The sequence below is a fragment of the Semicossyphus pulcher genome, unplaced genomic scaffold (genome assembly GCF_022749685.1).
Source record: "Semicossyphus pulcher isolate SPU_LCO1_2020_fin unplaced genomic scaffold, fSemPul1.0.p SCAF_17, whole genome shotgun sequence".
NCBI lineage: Eukaryota > Metazoa > Chordata > Actinopteri > Labriformes > Labridae > Semicossyphus > Semicossyphus pulcher.
In genome coordinates this window covers 9,241,708-9,259,939 of record NW_027211681.1, presented here as the reverse complement: position 1 = coordinate 9,259,939, position 18,232 = coordinate 9,241,708, and positions in this window count along the sequence as shown.

The following is an 18,232-nucleotide window of genomic DNA, read 5'->3' as shown; positions in this document are numbered from 1 at the left end:
TGTGTGTGTGCGTGTGTGTGTGTGCGTGTGTGTGTGTATACTACCTGTCAGCACTTCTGGGCCTCACTGACAGTTCGATGTCACAGCTTCTGAATTGAAAGTAGCTCATGGACACACAAGAAAGGCCTCTCTCTCTCACACACACACACACACACACACTTTTTCGCTCTTGTTTTCTTCTTCTTTCCCTCTGTCTCTGTCTCACTGTTGTCGGTGCTGTATTCTCAGGTGTCTGGGTCGAACTGCTGTTGGACCTGAAACCAAAGGCAGAGGAGGCAGATACTGCACACTGGAACTCGGTGTACTGCTGTACATCGTGTGTAGGTGTATGTGATCTGTGCCCAAGAGTGTTGGAGAGTAAGTCATGGATATAGATTGTGTTTTGCAGCCTCTGCTTGAGGGAAGCAAAGGCTACAAGTGAACTAAATTACATCCCAAAAGCATGGCATTTAATAGTCTTCACTGTTGAAATCTTGCACAAGGTTTTGCAACCAGAGGTTTGCTCCCACTCAGCCAAAAATGTGGTTGGTGGGTGAAGGCCAGGTTCACCGTCGGCGTCAAACTTCATCTCAGAGGTGTTGCATGGAGTTGGGGCAGTCAGGGCTCTGTGCAAACCAGTGCAGTTCTTCCAGAAAATCTAATCATCATGGTCCTAGCTGTGTGCAGGGGGGCATTGACGTGTTGGAACAGGAAGGACATTTTCCCAAACTGTAGCCACAGAATTGACACCACAGTCTAAATGATCACACTGTGCTGTAGCATTAAGAATCCTCTTAACTGGAACTGAAGCTCAGAGCATGAAAAACAGCCCCAGACCAAATGTGCACAGGGCTACTGTATGTTCACAGACATTTGGCCACATAGTGCTCACTCTATTACAATAATCAGATCAGATCTAGGAAAGTGGGATTTGTATGTCATTAAAACAGGGTTATTATGTTAATTTCAAGCTTCATATTTCACTCTGTGATACCTGTGGAGTAGCGTAGCATAATCTACAGTTAAAAAAAACTCTGTGTAGGCCCTCATACAGCATCTGCCTGAAACGACTCAGTCAGCTCTGCCCCTTTAAGAAAGCCCGCCCCTACAAGCCCACTTTCTTCTGATCGGCCAGCTCTCCGGAGCCTGCTGAGGCTGCACTTTGTGACATCACAAAGAAAAAACTGTGTGAAACCTGGCGTTCACAGCAGACTGAGCTGAGAAGCCTGGGGATTACTCCAACATACTTTAACCTACAGATTTGAAACTTCGCCCACGTTTAGTCTGGACATCCAACATTGTAACATTATATATATGTCTTAAAATGTGAAACAGCATAATACCCCCTCTTTAACATGGATTCAATGTGCTTTTTGAACCAAAACTGATATATAGACAATATTCTTAAGTAATTATTACTTTGTAGTAGCACACATTTGAGCGATGAAAAGAGTGCATCTGCCAATTGCTTGTATTCTGTAGTGAGATTTGAAAGAAGGCAGCATTTTGCAAACTCTACAATAACAGTAACCACAAGGTGGCAGTAGAGCAGCACTATTTTCTGCTGCAGTCTGCCGAGTGACTCATCCAAGCAGAGGAGCTGCAGCCTCCCAGACAGACAGAGAAGATAAAAACAGCCAAACCTGCTGTATTGACCCCCAGTCTCTGGGCTGTAGCTCATCTGCTAACCTCTCTAGAAAGAAAAGCACTCTGCTGCCGCACAAGCATCGAGATTCCCTGGTTAAATATAAACAGAGAAGATCATGGGACGAAGCAGCTCTAATAGAAGAGACGTAGAGGTCTGACATGCTGTCACGCTCTAAACCAGGCCAGCAGTCTGCAGCTTTGTTCAGACCCTTTTTTTTCTCTTCCGGAGTGCCCTTTCTTCAAACCTTGCATCAAAGAAATCAATGATCTGATTTTGACTCACTGGTTGAGAAGTGCTCTGGTCAAGCCAGGCGATGCTTTGCTAAATCTGACAATTTAAAAGAAGGAAGAGGCGCCTCTTAAGGATTTTGAACAAGCTCTCTTGCTGTGAGGTGGCTGGTGAGGCATCGTTATGTAAGACAGCACAGACACTCAAGGATGGGGCAGAGTTTTGTTGCCGAGGCAGTTCTTCAACTATTCTGTACTTTGTAGCAGAAATAATTTCCCACAATGAGTGTTGTAGCCTTGTGAATGTGAGATGACGAACAGTGTGGATGCTTTATTCTGCTGTTTATGTAAGTGGAGAAGGGGGATTTTCATGAACACACAGGAAGGGTTAAAGGGAGCTTCCTCCTTTAACACAAACACACTTATATTTCTATATATCTGAGGGTCTTTGATGACTAAATTAATCTAATGTCAATTCATGTGTGTGCACATACATCTGTGTGTTTGTTGCTACCGGATGTGTGTGTGTGTGTGTGCTGTTTGGGTGCGTGGGTGGCACCCGAGCGCTACAGGACAGCCGGGTGAAACGAGTGTGTGCTGTCCAAACCCTGCGGGGGCAAGTTAATCCGGGTTCCTGATGTTAATCTGAGTATTGAGCTTCTGTATGGGGGGGCCATGCTGACACCTGATGGTGTGGAGGTCAAAGCTGTGTGTGTTTGTGTGTGTATGAGTAATGCTTCTCTTGCCCTTTCCAAATGTCACAGAAGGGCCAACACCTAAGGAGCCGGCCCATAATGTGTGTGTGTTTGCGCGTGCGTAGCGATAATCTCCACTATTAAGCCCTTCAAACGCATCGTTTCTACTGATGTTTGGGCGTGTGTGCGGACAAAACAGTGTGTGCACATGCGGCTCTTTCTTCTGCTTCCCATTCTTCATTCTCTTATTGCATCTTTAATAATCGAGGCCCACAGTACAGCGCAGCTCACAAACAAAGTCTTCAAAACAACATCTGCTTACCACAGAATCTCACGATCGATTTTCATATATTTCTCCCAAGTGTTTTATAGTTAGGTCTTGATTTATATTCATGAACAACTCTCCTAAAGTTAGAAATAAGAAATTCAAGGCACCAATCTGTCGGGGCTTTCAAGTGTCACTTTATTAAGAGAATGGAGGACCTCTCTTTCCTATGCTGCTGCTTTACACTCACTAGAGTTTCAGAGGATTTGTGGGGCACAAGAGCCCCCTGCTATGAAATAATTAGCTCACACACGTATGAAAACATTGTGAAATTCAACATGAACAGTCTACAAGCCTGGCTTAGCTTCACCAATCCCCATTTGTGTTTTCACTCAAATGTATTCCTTACCCATGTGACTAATGTGGGTGAAGACAAAAACGAGAGAACTCCATGGTGCTGGATCCCGGCTAGCGGTGTCCGCCTACAGTCTGTCAGCAGTCGGTCCTCCTCTATTCCGTACGGCATAAAAAAAAAGAAAAACAATTAGCAGAGCCGCCGTGTTTGCCTGGGAAGTGTTGACCATCTATGCCAAAGAGAGACAGGAAACGTATGTGTCAAGCGTTTCTTTATGATGCTAATGTTTGTTTCTTTTCATGGAGACACTTCAGCAGCACATCATTTTTAGCCAGCTGGGAGTGTGCAGAACGTAAGACAATGAAAAACTGCAAACAGGCCATGTGTGTTGTTTTCCTTCTCTTCTCTTTCACCACTCCTGCCTCATTTTCCCATTCTCCTCTTGCTTTTTTGGGTTTCACGTTCGAAAGAGCTCTGTTGATTGAGCTGTCCGCAATTATAGTTATAATACAGGATTGATTTCCCTTTTACCCGCCAAAGTAAAGTATAGTTTTCACTAGATTTCAGCCTGTATAATAGAATGGTTTTAGTTGCACGGCAGATCAAACCCGACGTCTCATATTGAGATGCACCTGAGCAGCTTTCATTTGCAAAACAGTATGAAAACCAATTTAAATGTGCCCAATGCTTCTATACAACATTAGCAGATCCTGATAAAAAGGTGAGTTTTACAGCGTTTAAAGTCCGACTCAGCGGGGGACTGGGAATTGTGTGGTACTGATGGCAGGGGGTAACACAAATAAAGCCAGAGTGCAGTTTATATAACAGTTTCTATGACAATCACAACACGGCGGGTTGGTCGAACCCATAATGATGCCGTTAGAATTCTCACAAACTGCAAAATATTGGCATCATTAATGTAACAAAAGTCCAACACAGTGAAGCTGCCTTATTACTATTAAAGGCACCACAACTTTGAGGTTTAACAAGCGAATACAATTACCTTTCAGCATTGCATGATCATAGAAAGAAGGCACAAGTGTATATGTAAACAGCAAAAGAACATCACATCTTTAACGTTTAAACCCACAACACGGAGAATAGAAAACAATGGTTGGCGACAGGGCTGCACGGTGGTGCAGTCGTCAGCGCTGTCGCCACACAGCTAGATTCCAATCCCGCTTTTGGACGAGGTGGGCCTTTCTCTGTGGAGTTTGCATGTTCTCCCCGTGCATGCGTGGGTTCCCTCCTCGTACTCACTGGTGACTCCAAATTCCCCGTAGGTGTGTGAGCGTGAAAGGTTGTCTTTCTCTGTGTTTCAGCCCTGTGATTGACAGGTGATCAGTCCAGGGTGTACCCAGCCTCTAGCCCAATGACAGCTGGGATTGGCTCCAGCTAACCTGAACAGGATAAGCGGTAAAGATAATGGAGGGATTGTTGGTGATATTTTTTGTTTTTCTTACTGTCAACAAATCCAATGAAACACCAAAACAAGACAAAATGTATCCGACTAACAAGTGTTGTCCGTGTATCCAAAGCCTGATACATTTATTTCCGTATGCCAAAGACCTCCATAGGCCTTATTCCGCCGAGGACATTTTGACATGTCACATTGGAAAAGCACAGGTATAAATAATAAAAATGAATGATGGCTGAGTTCAATTTAGCTGCTTCTGTTTCAGGCTCCTGGTATTGTGCATGCCGGTTGCTGTCACCCTGTCAAGGCTCACAGAGACAGATGAATACAAAAAAGCCATTATTGTTATTAGAAACACCTGTGCTGTTCCTGCATTACAAGTCAAAATGTCTGCTGTCAGGAAGGCCTGTTGTGCAAAACTATTAAAAACACATGAGGAAGCCTGGTGACTTGTTCCATCATTATGAAAAATATGTCCACTGTAATTAAATATGAAATGTACATACACAATCTACATAAAGTAGTCCTGAACACATATCCTAATAAAGCAGAACAGATTATCTTTTTTACTAACATAATGCAGAAGTGTTGGTTATGAAAGTTATTGTCTCAAAGACTTTAGTTTCATTCTCTTTAGCGGCACCTTATGGTGATAAACGGTTATAGCAGGAGCCCACTTCCCACATATCCAGACGTCCACGGTTGGCTCTGGTTGTAACGGTTGTAACTCGTGATTTTCCTGGCGGAAATGTCAAATGCTGACACTGAACATATCCACATTATGTTTACTCACAAATATGCTGCTGAAATGTTCAAAGTGTGAGCTGCTGCCCTCTTGTGGGCTCTAATGGTATTGCAGGTGGATTGCATCTGAAAGTGGTTGCAATAAAAACTGTAAAGTGACTCTAGCATTTTGTGCGTCCAACGTATTATGGTTATGTTAAGAGAACAAAAAGGGCTTAGGTTGGTGAAGGTTTTTAGTCTAACTCAAAATACAATATTACTCTAACCTTTACCAACTGATTCATACAGTAGCTTCATTATAGAAGCTGTGAGAACCATGAGAGTAACTTCCATACTCCCTTGAAATGAGACGTGAGCTCTTACAGCCTAGGGATCCTCGGGTCGAGCCTGTTATTATTGTCCTCAGTGCCAGGTGGAGCCACGAGCATGGGCGCTTGGGGTGAGCCTGGTACCGTCCTGCCGGTGCCCTGCCAGCGTGAGCACAGCCATCCGCTGTAGAGGGCTTCTGGTCCAGGACCTCATTGGCATCCATCCAATGGGAGCCTAGAGCTCTCACTGTCCTCTGTTGGAGCTGGATCGATCGATTGGTCAGTTGGTCGGTCGGTCGGTCGTTTGGTCTCTCGGCTGGTTGTTTGGTCAGTCGGTCGTTTGGTCAGTCGTTTGCTCTCTCGGCTGGTTGTTTGGTCAGTCAGTCATTTGGTCGTTTAGTCGGATGGATGGATGGATGGATAGATTTTTCGTGTGCTCGTTCTTGCTATCTCTGTTTCTTTCTCTTTCTCTCTCTTGTTTTAACAGCCTGATTTTTGCCACTCCAAAGTGGTTACAGAATTATCAGTATGAATTCAGTTTGATTTAAGATGGTTGCAAAACACTAGAAGGCTCACTGTGTACACCCCAATCATTATACAGTGACTGATACTTGTTCTCTTCATTATCATGTTGAATGTCATAAACTGGTATGACAATCCAACTTTCCATCTAGGTATTGGTTATCCATCGTGTATCATTGCTTCTTTCTTAATGCTGCATCAGGAGCACCGCTAACCATCTTTTAATAAAATGTCTAAAATAGCACAGCTTCACTAAAGCAGCTCTTATCCACTCATCTATTTCTGTTCTCGGCTGACTCTTAAATGTTCCTCTTATGTTCTAGGGTGGATTTTTTCCTACGCAACCAACTGGACCCTGTGGTAACAGATGTTGTGAGAACAGTAAGGGTCAGCGAGGGTGAGTGTGTGTGTGTGTGTGTGTGTGTGCGTGTGTGCGTACATGCACATTTGTTTTGGAATTCCCCTGATATCAGCCAACACATTACTTTCCCAGACTCTCTCATTTCCCTCTTCCCATTAAAAAGTATCCAGACTTAAATAGAAAACTGAATAATGACGTACAAAATGATAATAAACATATTTTCCACTTATTATCCTCAAAACAAGCAGGGAAGCTTACAAGTCTGTTTTAGTTGCACATTATTGATAATTTACAGGCAATATTTAAAAAAAAAAACTAAGAAAAAGACACAGAATCATATTCCTTTCAGTTTCTCCATCCTTGTTTTAAATGCCACAGTTGGTATATTTTAATTGTACCAAGTACCAAAAATGAGCGCAACATATTCACACAAGTCATATTTCAGCCCATAACTCCTTTGTAGCTAACAGTTGAACTGCGATTCCCTTTACAAACCCGAACCGGAATTGTTAAAAGATTTTTCTTTGTCTCTTTTAACTACCTCTGAGTTGTTCAAACCCTGTTTTGGTTTTCACGCTTATTCCTATGAGGAAAACTTGATTTTATTGCTCATTTTTTGTAGCAAATCACTAAAGGTTCTGACATTTGACAGATGATAATTATGCATTGATAACATAATCTCCTAAATATGGAAGGAAAAGGAAGGGATGCTCATTACTCTGCAGTTGAGTCCTGGATTTCATTTACGGGGACGTTCTTAACATTACACATCACAAGTACTGAAAAGGAAATACCTTCTCTATCAAAGATAGCGATTATTCAGATCATAGGTCGTAGATATCTCACTGTCCTTTTGAAGCTGGAATAACTGATTTAATTACCTAACTGTGCGAGCAAAAGGTCAAGCTGCATCTGACAGATTCTCCTTATAATGCTGTTAATGGCATGCTAGCATCATTGCCATTCATTTGGAGTTTTGCTTCTACCCACCTGATGGATTTAAGTCCTACATTCGCTCTTTTAGCAGTTTCAACCACCGCTAAAAAAACATGCCTCTTTATCTTTATTTATCTTTTATGGTCCTCTATGTTACTTACCGTGTCTCCATATAATTTTAGGCCGGGTAGGTTTAGCTAAAAAACAGGTACTTGTTGCTGCTGAAAACGTGAAAAGGAGCCCAAAACAAACTGCTAAAATAGGCTAAAATCTACATATTTGTAAATTGAAAAGGAGTCTGTTGATACTAATGTGTTTGTCTCTACAAGTGGCAGACTTAATAATGTCAAGTCATTAGCTCCTTTGTGAAGAAAGTACCAAATCAACAGGTCCACAGCTATGCTAGTTGCTAACAGTGGCAATGCTAACATGCTGAGGTCTAGCACAATGTTTTTTGACATTAAAGTCGAGCTGAAACGGCATTTCGAGAGTATCTAGCTTCCGTATCGTGACGTATTTCCAAGTGAAACAGGACGTGCAGGCGGGACATATCATTAGAGGGATTTGATTTGATCGTTGAGAAGTGGGCGTAGACAGACGTTCTCCACAGCGCAGTAGCTAGCTAACTGACCGAGCGTTCTTGGTGCTCTGCGGCTAAATGTGTTAGTGAAATGAGTGATTGGGTGAAATTGGTTGGTTCTAGCCTACGTAAGCACACAGGATATTTTTTTTTCCGGAAGAAAAAAAGATCGAATTTTGATATAAGAATACGAAGAAATGGATTTTCTGTATTTTTTTGGGCTATATTGTCAAATAGATGCAAATATTACCGGGGATGTGATCTAAAAGGATTAAAATGACATTTTTCATTTCACCTCGACTTTAATATTCAGCAAGCTAACATTTGCTAATAATCGCTACACATTATAAGGAACGCTTAGGCTACTGGGAATTGTGTACATGTCTAGAAGGTCATGACAACTTAGACCTTTAAACCCTAAATAGCTAATCTGAGGGTGGCATGAGCGGAGAAGTCTGGTGTAACCAAAGTTCTCTTCGGACCAAGATTATCCGTCATGACGATCCTTTCATGATAGTAGAAGATGGCCCAGCCAACTGACACCTAAATTGCTATCCCTAATTGCTTTATGTAGCCTAATTACATACTATTAGTACATTACACTAGCCTATTGGCAAAGTGGAATGACTAAAACAGACATGTTGTTGCATACTAAAGACAGTCATCTGAAGTTGTTGCACTGCTCTTGGACTCTGAATGTGGTGCATCTAGCTCTCTTTCCATTTTGGCTAAGAGTTAATCATCATTACGAGGAGATGATTGCCTCTGTCCATCGTTACATCCCTTCTCCCAAACTCCTCTTCTTCCTCTTTATCGGAGCTTCCGCATCACGTCGAGCACATGCAGCCGTACATCCTTCAGAAGACTCTGCAATAGCTCATTCACTGCTGTGGATATTTGCTTTGAATGTGTGTGTGTGTGTAAGCTTGCATCCACACACAAACACTTAACCGTGAAAACAGACAAACCCACAGATAGACAGACACGTAAACACACACACAGTAAAATTAGTATTGTAGTTTAACATGCGTTCAGCTTTATATGTTTGTTCAGATCTCTCCCCTCAAAACTTCTTATCACACACTAGATGTTTATTAGAGCGAATGATGACTTCAATTCACACCATTCTTTGTGTCACTCACACTCTCCTGCTTCCTCCCTCCTGTTGCAAAGTTGACACCACAAATGCTATTCTCTCTCTATCTCCGTCTTGCCTTTTCCATCTCACTCTCCCTGCATGAGCCTAGCCAAGTCTAGCATAGTGGGTGTAGCACGGTATATCCATTTCGGGTATCGTTAGTCTCTTTTGGGAGCTTCACCTGTAAACAAGTCACACAACTGTCAGAGACGGAGGTAAAACCAATGGTGAGACGTGGAGGGGCATGCAGTGGGAGTAGCACAATAATGCAAATAACCACCTCATCGTGCACGTTGTATTAATTCCAGGATAAACAGACATGTTGACGGTCAAACTGTCTGTTCCTGCTCGTACTGCACTGAAAACACTTCCAGGACACTCAGCTGTCACTCAGCTTCTCATTAAAGCCTCTGGAAATCTGGCTAAAAATAGTAAAGATGCAAAATGATATCAATGTTGAGAGTCTCATCAAGCATCTGCAAAAATATGAGTGAAAATAAACCTTCGTAACTACTTGAAAACTAAGATTTAAAGCCTCATTTTGCGGTTTAGACCATTTCTCAAGAGAGTGGAGGCGTGGCCGATGACATTTGATTGACATCTGCATGGTTCATCTGCACAGCATGACGCATGCGACAACCAGTGTTGTCATATGCAGTGAAGCTCTCAGCAGTATGTTTGAGTTGTCAGAGTTTGACTCAGAAGAGAGAAGAGAAGCCCTCTCATCTTTACATATTCATTTTAACTGGTTGCAAAATGATGAGTAAAAAGTAGTTAGCATACGAGTGCAATGTTAGCTGGGATGCCACTATTTGGTCTCACCGCTACAAATGCAATGCTAAATGATGGCTCTGTAGTGTTAGCTGGTGCTTTAAGGGGGGGATATTATGCTAATTTGAAGCTTGATATTTCACTTTGTGATATCTGTGGAGTAGCTGAGCATAATTTACAGTTTAAAAAACTCTGTGCAGGCCCTCTTACAGCCTCTGCGTGAGACGACTCAGTCAGCTCTGTCTCTTTAAGAAACCCCCGCCCCTACAAGCCCACTTCCTTCTGATTGGCCAGCTCTCTGAAGCCAGCTGAAGCTGCACTGACGTCACAAAGTGCAGCGTGTAGAAAAAACTGTGTGAAACCTGAGGTTCACAGCAGCCTGCAGACTGAGCTGAGAAGCCTGGGGATTAACATACTTTTACCTACAGATTTAAAACTTTGAAACCCACGTTTAGTCTGGACATCCAACATTGTAAAGGCTATGTCTTTAACAGCATAATAGCCCCTCTACCCCCTCAAGAAGCAGATGTAAAATAAGTGATATATTATTAAAACACCAATATACAAATAACTGCAAATTATACCTATTACTTTTGAGATTTATTTTTTTGTTAGCTGCAAAAAAAAATATTCCCTCTGAAATTCTTATTTTTGTTTTATATTTGAGAAGTTTTGTTTTAATATATTTGCACAAATCTGATTCCACACATGATGATTTAATATTACATGTAATAATTAATAAGCAAGTTAGAAAAAAATGTTTTACTGATTACACAATTTAAATTCAAATCTAATTAATCACATCAAAAGTTGTTTAATTGTATTAATTAATTAATTAGTTATAATTAGGCACTGAAAAAGTCTATCATTATTTTGATGGCACACTTAAGCCGGAATGCTAATTGCCCCTGGAGGGACATATAAGATATACTGAATCGCACTGAATGAAACAAACCTCGGTCGTTTAAAGCTGACAGCACGATGGCTTTAACACCGGGAGGCTACAGGTCACTTACTGAGTCACTGTCACAACATGTGGCAGCTGTTACCAGATGAAATGTCAGACCAAACAGGATTTATATTTTATTTATGGTCACTAAGAGAACAAAGAACGTGGACAAGCTGTTTTGGAGTACGTGTGTGTTTGTTCTTTCATGGTGTGGGGGTCACATTTAGAAGTTTATGCATTTACTGTAAATGAGCCTCAGCTGCTTGTACAATGAGCTAACCTTTTAGCACAGCAGTAGGACAGTTTTTTAAGAGTCATCCAACTGGTGTAACGTGTCATTAGTTACAAACAATAAAACAATTAAACTGTTTAATCAAAAATAGTTGAATAATTTGAACTAAATTCATCTTATTTATCAATTTTATAACATCATCTTTTCATTAGAGGCATAAGTATATCCAATACTGAAATGTATTCAATATTATTCCTACTAATGCTCGGTGATTCGTACCTCATGTTTATATATTTTCAGTTGAGGACCTACAGACTTTTTTTTCTACCTGTCACAGATATGAACAGATTTTTTTAACCCCTCATTTTCACACAAAAGTCTTGCGTAAGTGACGCTGTAAAGGTGTTCTATATACAATCACACATGTTGGACTCCGCCCTGTCCAGGGTGTACCCCGCTTCTCGCCCAACAACAGCTGGGATCAGCTCCAGCACACCCGCGACTCTAAAGAGGATAAGCAGTGTAGATGTGTTCTGAACTGGTCTAGTCCCAGGACCCACCATCCCCTTCTACGACTTTAATTTATGAAATGAAAAACGGTGCAGTTTGGAACAGGAGACGGAACAAAACATCACAGTATGTCAACATCACAGAACACAGCAGTATAATAGTCAAGCAAAATGACTAGCAGGTGGCAGGAAAATATTCCCTCTAGAAATCGTTCAATTAAGAGTGTTTATTTATAACAGAAGTAAACTTAAAAGGTGCAACATAAATGCAACTACAGTCTCATCAAGTTTCAAGAAGGTAACTGTAGCTGGGATTACCCAATCAGTTCATACATGCAATGTGAATAAACTACACTGCTACGGCAAGCACATCATAGGAAACCCATGTCCTTCAGAATAAAAGCGCAGCATTTTTTTCAAGCACACATCAGTGACCGACTGAGAAAAGCCCCGTGACCCACTTATGGTTCCCGACCCACTATTTGCAAACCACTGGTGTAGGTAATGGATAGATGGATGTTAGACTCCAAAACATGAATGTGTCTCCCTGTAATCATAGAATAAGAAAAAACTATTTAAAAAAAAATCAGCAAGCAATGAATCAGAGCATCCTTTATGACGATATAAAGGGATGGATTTGAGCATGTCTGCAACCTCTCTGCATAAAGCTAACTCAGTGATGTCTCCTCTGTTTGTTGCACACTGTTATGTCTGTTTCATGATTTGCATTTTGTGTCTTTGATTACCTGTCAAACTGATTTACAGCAAGTGATTGAATGAATATCATTATGTATTCATTTAGCAGTCAGTCTATATTTAGCATTTAGTTTTACATTGCGTTGTTAAAATGCAGGACAGTTTCTTAGACAAACACTTTGTCACTTTTGTGAACATGGTAAACCAATAAAAGATTTGCAGGAGATGTCAGGTAGCTGTGGCTTTAATTTTTCTGTGCCTGCATGCACATCTAAAGCAATCTCTGCACCCAGCTGGGGTGAATACAGCCTCGGTGCTTCAGACATGTCAAATTCACAACTTCTGCCACCCAACCTCCTCTCGCTCTCTGCTTTTAACTCCCGCTTTTTAATATCACTTTCACTTTTGCTATCTTCGCGAATCTCTTAACACAACCATCTCTTTCACTCTCTCTCGCTCACACGCACACACACACATACACACACTCTCTCTCACTGTCTCATTTCCTCACACATAGAGCAATCTTTTCAAAATCACTTCCTTGATTCACATCTCTGCCCTCCCCATTTATGAGCACTTTATTGAGAAGCAGAGAGGTGGCAGAAAAACAGACATAATTGCCTAGGGTGGTAAGTTATTGGAAAATGGATGAATTTCGTTCTTCAGGGGAGAGCGGAGAGAGTGTCAGGAATAAAAGAGGCTCCTTAATAACACTGAAGGTCAGGTGCAGGGGTGTTGGGGAGTGAATTCTTTATGCTGCAGAAGTATAGGGGATGAATAAACACACAGCATTTTCTCTCCCTTATTTATCAGCGTGTAATTTTGAGGGCATCTGTGTTTGAGTGTCTGGGCCCCTCAGGTTGGGGTGCGTGTTAGCGTTGGGTATTGGGCCCGCTGTTATTGTTATTCCTTGCCAGCTGGCTGTGGCTCACTAAAGTTAGGGCGTCTTTTGATGGGGTCGTTCAAGTTCATCACCATGGCTACAATGCGACACCCACAAGCTGGCTCAGGTACCTTAAATGAGGATGAGTATAGAAAAGAATATGACAGAGAGAGGCTCAGAAAGCCCGTCTAATAACAGCATCAGTGTGTTGAGTTTTTATAATGTGTGTGTAGGGTGTGTTTTTGTGTGTGCGCGACATTTTCATTGTCGCATTTCCAACAATTTTAAACATGGTTTTACAGTTTGGTAAAAAACGTCACACACTTAAGGAGCTCTTTGTCCTTTTTGAGGAGAGTGGGGATGTTTTTGAGATTCCTGGTATTAGGAGAGTTTTAATGAAGCCTCTCCTTCTGCAGTCATTCCAACTGGAACATTTCTGGTGGCACCTGCAGCAGACAATCACATCTGACAAATAAACAGCTATAAAACCATTGAAACAGAGAAATCAAAGAATATTAGACACTAAGATGGGGATGCCAAATCTCGCCTGCAGGGCACCAAAATGGCTCGATCCATCCCTGCCCGTGAGAGGGCTGATGTGACCGGCTGAGCTTCTTTGGCCGCGCTTTGACATCATCTGCATTCTGGGAACTCTGAGAGAGCTCAGGAAGTTCTCAGCCCAAGGGAAAAATTTTGCGGATTTTCAATCTAATTAGTGCAGCATTCACCAATGTTTTCTCTGTCACTGGATTGCAGCTTCGCGCAGCTGAAAAATCTTTTGTAGTTGTTGGCTCTGAAGGACTACAGTTTGGATTGGCAGTCCTCTCCTTCACTTGTGTTGCAAACGATCCCACGAGACTAGGCTACAAACTGAAAAAAATGTAATCCTTCAAAACGAGTGAAGAGGATGTTTTGGGCGAAGATACAATCAGTAGTGTTTTGGATGTTTTGATGTTAAATTGTGTAAATTCAAGTCAGTGTGTAAGACTGAAGAAACGCAGCACAGTGAGGACAAAATTGACGAAATGAAATTAGTCAGTGCAGACCGATAAACATCCATCCATCCATCTGTCAGGAATGTGCTTTAAACAAAAAGGGAGAGGACCCAGATGCAGACAATAATATTAAATATGACAACAAAATACAAAACAAGGCAAAACGAAAGCTTACTTCAAGAGTCCAGAGGGTCAACAGTTAGGGGCCCAGGAGGGAAATCCAACAGACAGCCCGGCCAGTCACTGTGAGTGACTGGCCGGGCTGATGATGTTTATAACATACGACCCAGAAGGGCGACACATAACAGGTTGATTCAAAACATCCGAGGTTGAAGAAGAAAGATCATTTACAAGAAGACATTACCAAAGATGTGTGCAAATTGGAGAGATGAAGAGATGTTGGAGCTTCTGGCTTCTGCATTTTTGCCTTGAGGCTTGTTCGTCTTGCCTATTAAGATCTGTTGTGGAAAAAAGGAAGATTTCAGACTCCACTCTTTCCGTCTTATGTTGCCAAATATCTCACTTCTAAGACCAATCACCTGTCATTGGAATCCTGTTCAGAATTGGACAGAGGATGTAGACGTGGCCAGCATTTCCTCCCCGTCTTACACAAGCCATCATTTCTCTCTGTGTAGCTGCTGCTCTACCTGTCAAAAACTGATCTTAGCCTGTTTGGTAGGGGTGAAGGAATCCTCACTGTTATCCCTTACAGGACCGGGCTCGTTGGCGTGGACCTGTTTTCTGATGAGGTGCTTCAACAGATTGTTGGCTGAGTCTGCTTCAGTGGAAAAACAATTCTTGACAGGAGGACTGGCATTTATTTTGATCCTGACAGAAGAGAGGAGACGGAGAGTGAGCGGAGGTAGAGGAGGGTTTGCAATTTCACGATGAGCATCTAAAACACCAGACTGCTCTAAACTGGATTCAGCTTACGTTAAATGCTGATATAGTTTTCCCAATTTATGACAAGATATCCTCTAGTCTCATGAGCCAAGACAAAAAGTAGCGTGATTGCATTAATGTCCAATTCTTGTTAGGAGGTGTTGCATTCCTGTCTGGCTGACGAAACACTGAATCAGACCTGTAATGAGTTAAGCTCGGGGCAAGTTAGGATGGTGTGTTTGGATCATACCAGCCCGATAATATGAGGCAGAGAAGTGTGTGCATATGTGTGGAGATGAGGATTTGTATGGGCTGAAGCCCATCATAATTGCAAGCCTTCCAGACAGCCCCGAAACCACTAACGGCAAGCAGCGCAGCTTATGTAGTGTGGTACTGAGAGTTTGGCATTTTTTAAATCTGTAGACAAGTGACGCTTCCTGCCTCCTCTGCCTCATCCCCTGGAGACGCAAGACCTGACATCATTCGCATAGAGAGAAACACGGCTACACCTCAGTGTATATCTACACATATTTAGACATCAAAATGCCTGTGCATGCCCGCACGTGCACGCACATTTCCACAACAAAAAGAGTTTCTCGGTGGGAAACTGGGACAAACTGTTCTGGCGGGGGAAAATGTCTGTGCTCGGGGAGCAAATCTAACTGTTTGGCAGCCGACGAAGAAAATGTGCTGGCTAGCATGTGCGCCGGAGAGGCTGCACACACGTACGTATTAGCAGGACAGTGGCAGATATAATATTGATGACTTCGCCCTGTAGCGAGGTTCTCCACCTGTGGTCATGTTTGTCCTATCATCCTGAGAAATGGAGGGAATTTGGCGTGACTCTCTCAAGATCCAGAGGTAAACAACATCTCTGTCATGGAAGAGCGTGTTAATATTACCTGCAGACAGAAAGCAACGCGATGTGTGGAAGATGAGAAAGAGGAGACAAGGCGATGAGAGGAGCTGAAAATAGGATGTTCAGGAATACAGACGACAAGGTTTGAGAGCGGGGAGGAATAAAAGGTAGAAGGGAATAGGGATGAGGAAAGGAGGAGTGGAAACAGAGGAGACGAAGCTAGGAAAAAGGAAAACAGCAAAGGACTTTTCTCTCTTTCATTCAATCTCTATTTCTCTCCTCTCTGCCGCTCTCATGGGAACTAAGTTTTGAGTTGCTTGAGCTGTTTGGAGGTGCTGCGAGTGTTTACCAGTTTGTGTGTGTGTGTCAGTCTGTGTGTCTGTGCGTGTGTGTGTGTGGGAGGTGGTAAATTGAGCAGGTGTATCAGGAACAAAAGAGCAGGGAAGATCAGTGAGTCAACTTTCGCCATGCTGTTTGTGTTTTCGCGCACGTGTGCGTGTGTGTGTCTGCTTGTGTGTGCGTGACAGAAAGAGCGAGGGAGTGTAATAAAACTGTCGACCTGGGGGATTTGTCAGGGGAAACAACACAATGTGAATCCTACTTAATGTGCAAGCGAATACACACACTTGAGCGCGCAGAATCAAACAGAAACAAGCGCTCGAACACGGCACAGGATTATGTTGATTTTTGTAAATTCCAGTCGGCACTCAGCGGCAAATACGCGCCTGATTGTCTCTTGGTTTCAGGTGAGCAAGTGGCTCTTGACAAACACACTTCCAACGCCTTTTTTTTTTAATCATCTTTTATAAACTGTCACCGTCGTTCCAGTGGACATCTTCTGTTCGCACTGAGCACGAGCAGACGAATTGCAGAACATTACGACAGCTGAGTGTAAGTTTGATGTACTGGGCACGATGTGTGTGTTACATTATGCAAATCCGATTCAAATGCAATAACCTGAACACAAGTGAGTCAACAGTATTATTCAGCTCCGTCTTCATGGAAGGTGACAACAGGACGGGGCGCCAGGTAGTTGGAAAGCACTAATATAGTCTCTGTGTCAAATCTCACACAGATAAATACTTAAGCACGTATAAAATGTGTACAAAAAAAAAAAAGTTTAAAAAAGTTTTTTTCTCTTCCTTTTGATTCGTCTCTTTCAGAACTTTAATGAGGTACAGCGTGGGTGCTGCTTCTCATTTTCTCTCCATCCTTTTTCCTCTCTCCTTCTACTCCCACCATTTTTTTTTTCTACCAAACACTCCCCATCGCAAATAAGTGACTCCACTTTCCACAGGGGGTACGAACAGAGCGAGCTCACTGCAAAATGTGGTCAGTTTATTATCCAGTTTTAATAAACTGCCGTTAAAGATCGGGGGTTATTTTTCTATATGCAACATTTTTTCCATATCATTTGTATGTAAATATTTAGCTTATAAGCAGATCTGTTGGTAATTTGTAATTTTTTTTTATGTTTTTCAAACCGATCAGGACATTTTAAGGTTCATTTTTTCTTACCGGTTGCTCAGGAAAGCCAGATTTGCATGTTTGCGTTTTATTTGTCACCTACCTGCTTTTTTTTTTATCAGTCACTTCACCTTGTGTGCTCGCTGCTTTTAACTCCACTGGGATTCAGTCCATGTTCACCATGTTCTTCTGTGATTCTGGAGGCGGTGTACTTCACCGCAAGATTTTCTTCAGCATTGAAGAACACACAAAACCGGAGGTAAAAAAGCCGAGCGCACTAACGGGTAATGCAGAAATGTACCCTATGGTGATGAATTCACACATAGCTCGGCATTCACAACATTTTTACCTCCTTGCAGACAAGCAGAGAGAACATGAAGATTTTGTGCTGTGAGTTTGCTTCTTTTGCTTGATGTAGCTGCAGATTCAGACCAGGTCAGCATCATTTCAATCAGGAGAGACTTCATTATGAGCTCGCAATTATTTATTTACAAGTTTGGAAGGATGAGAAATATGCGAAAGTCTTTTGGAGATTAGACCCCATCGTGACTTCTTTGTGTACTCAGAGGTTTAGAGGCAGAGAGCAGTACACTGGTGGTGGTGAAGAAAGGATGCAGGGTGAGCTGAGGAGCTGCTGGACGCTGATGAGATGGGTTGAAGATGGACTGGGTTGGAGGAGGGTCGCAGTGATCGAGCTGAAATGACAAACTGACAGCGGGGAGAGGAGACCAGATTTAAGATTCGACGGCAGCAAGATGATTGGTCGACGGTCGAGGCTAAATCGGGTTGGTTTAGTACTTAAAATAGTAAACGG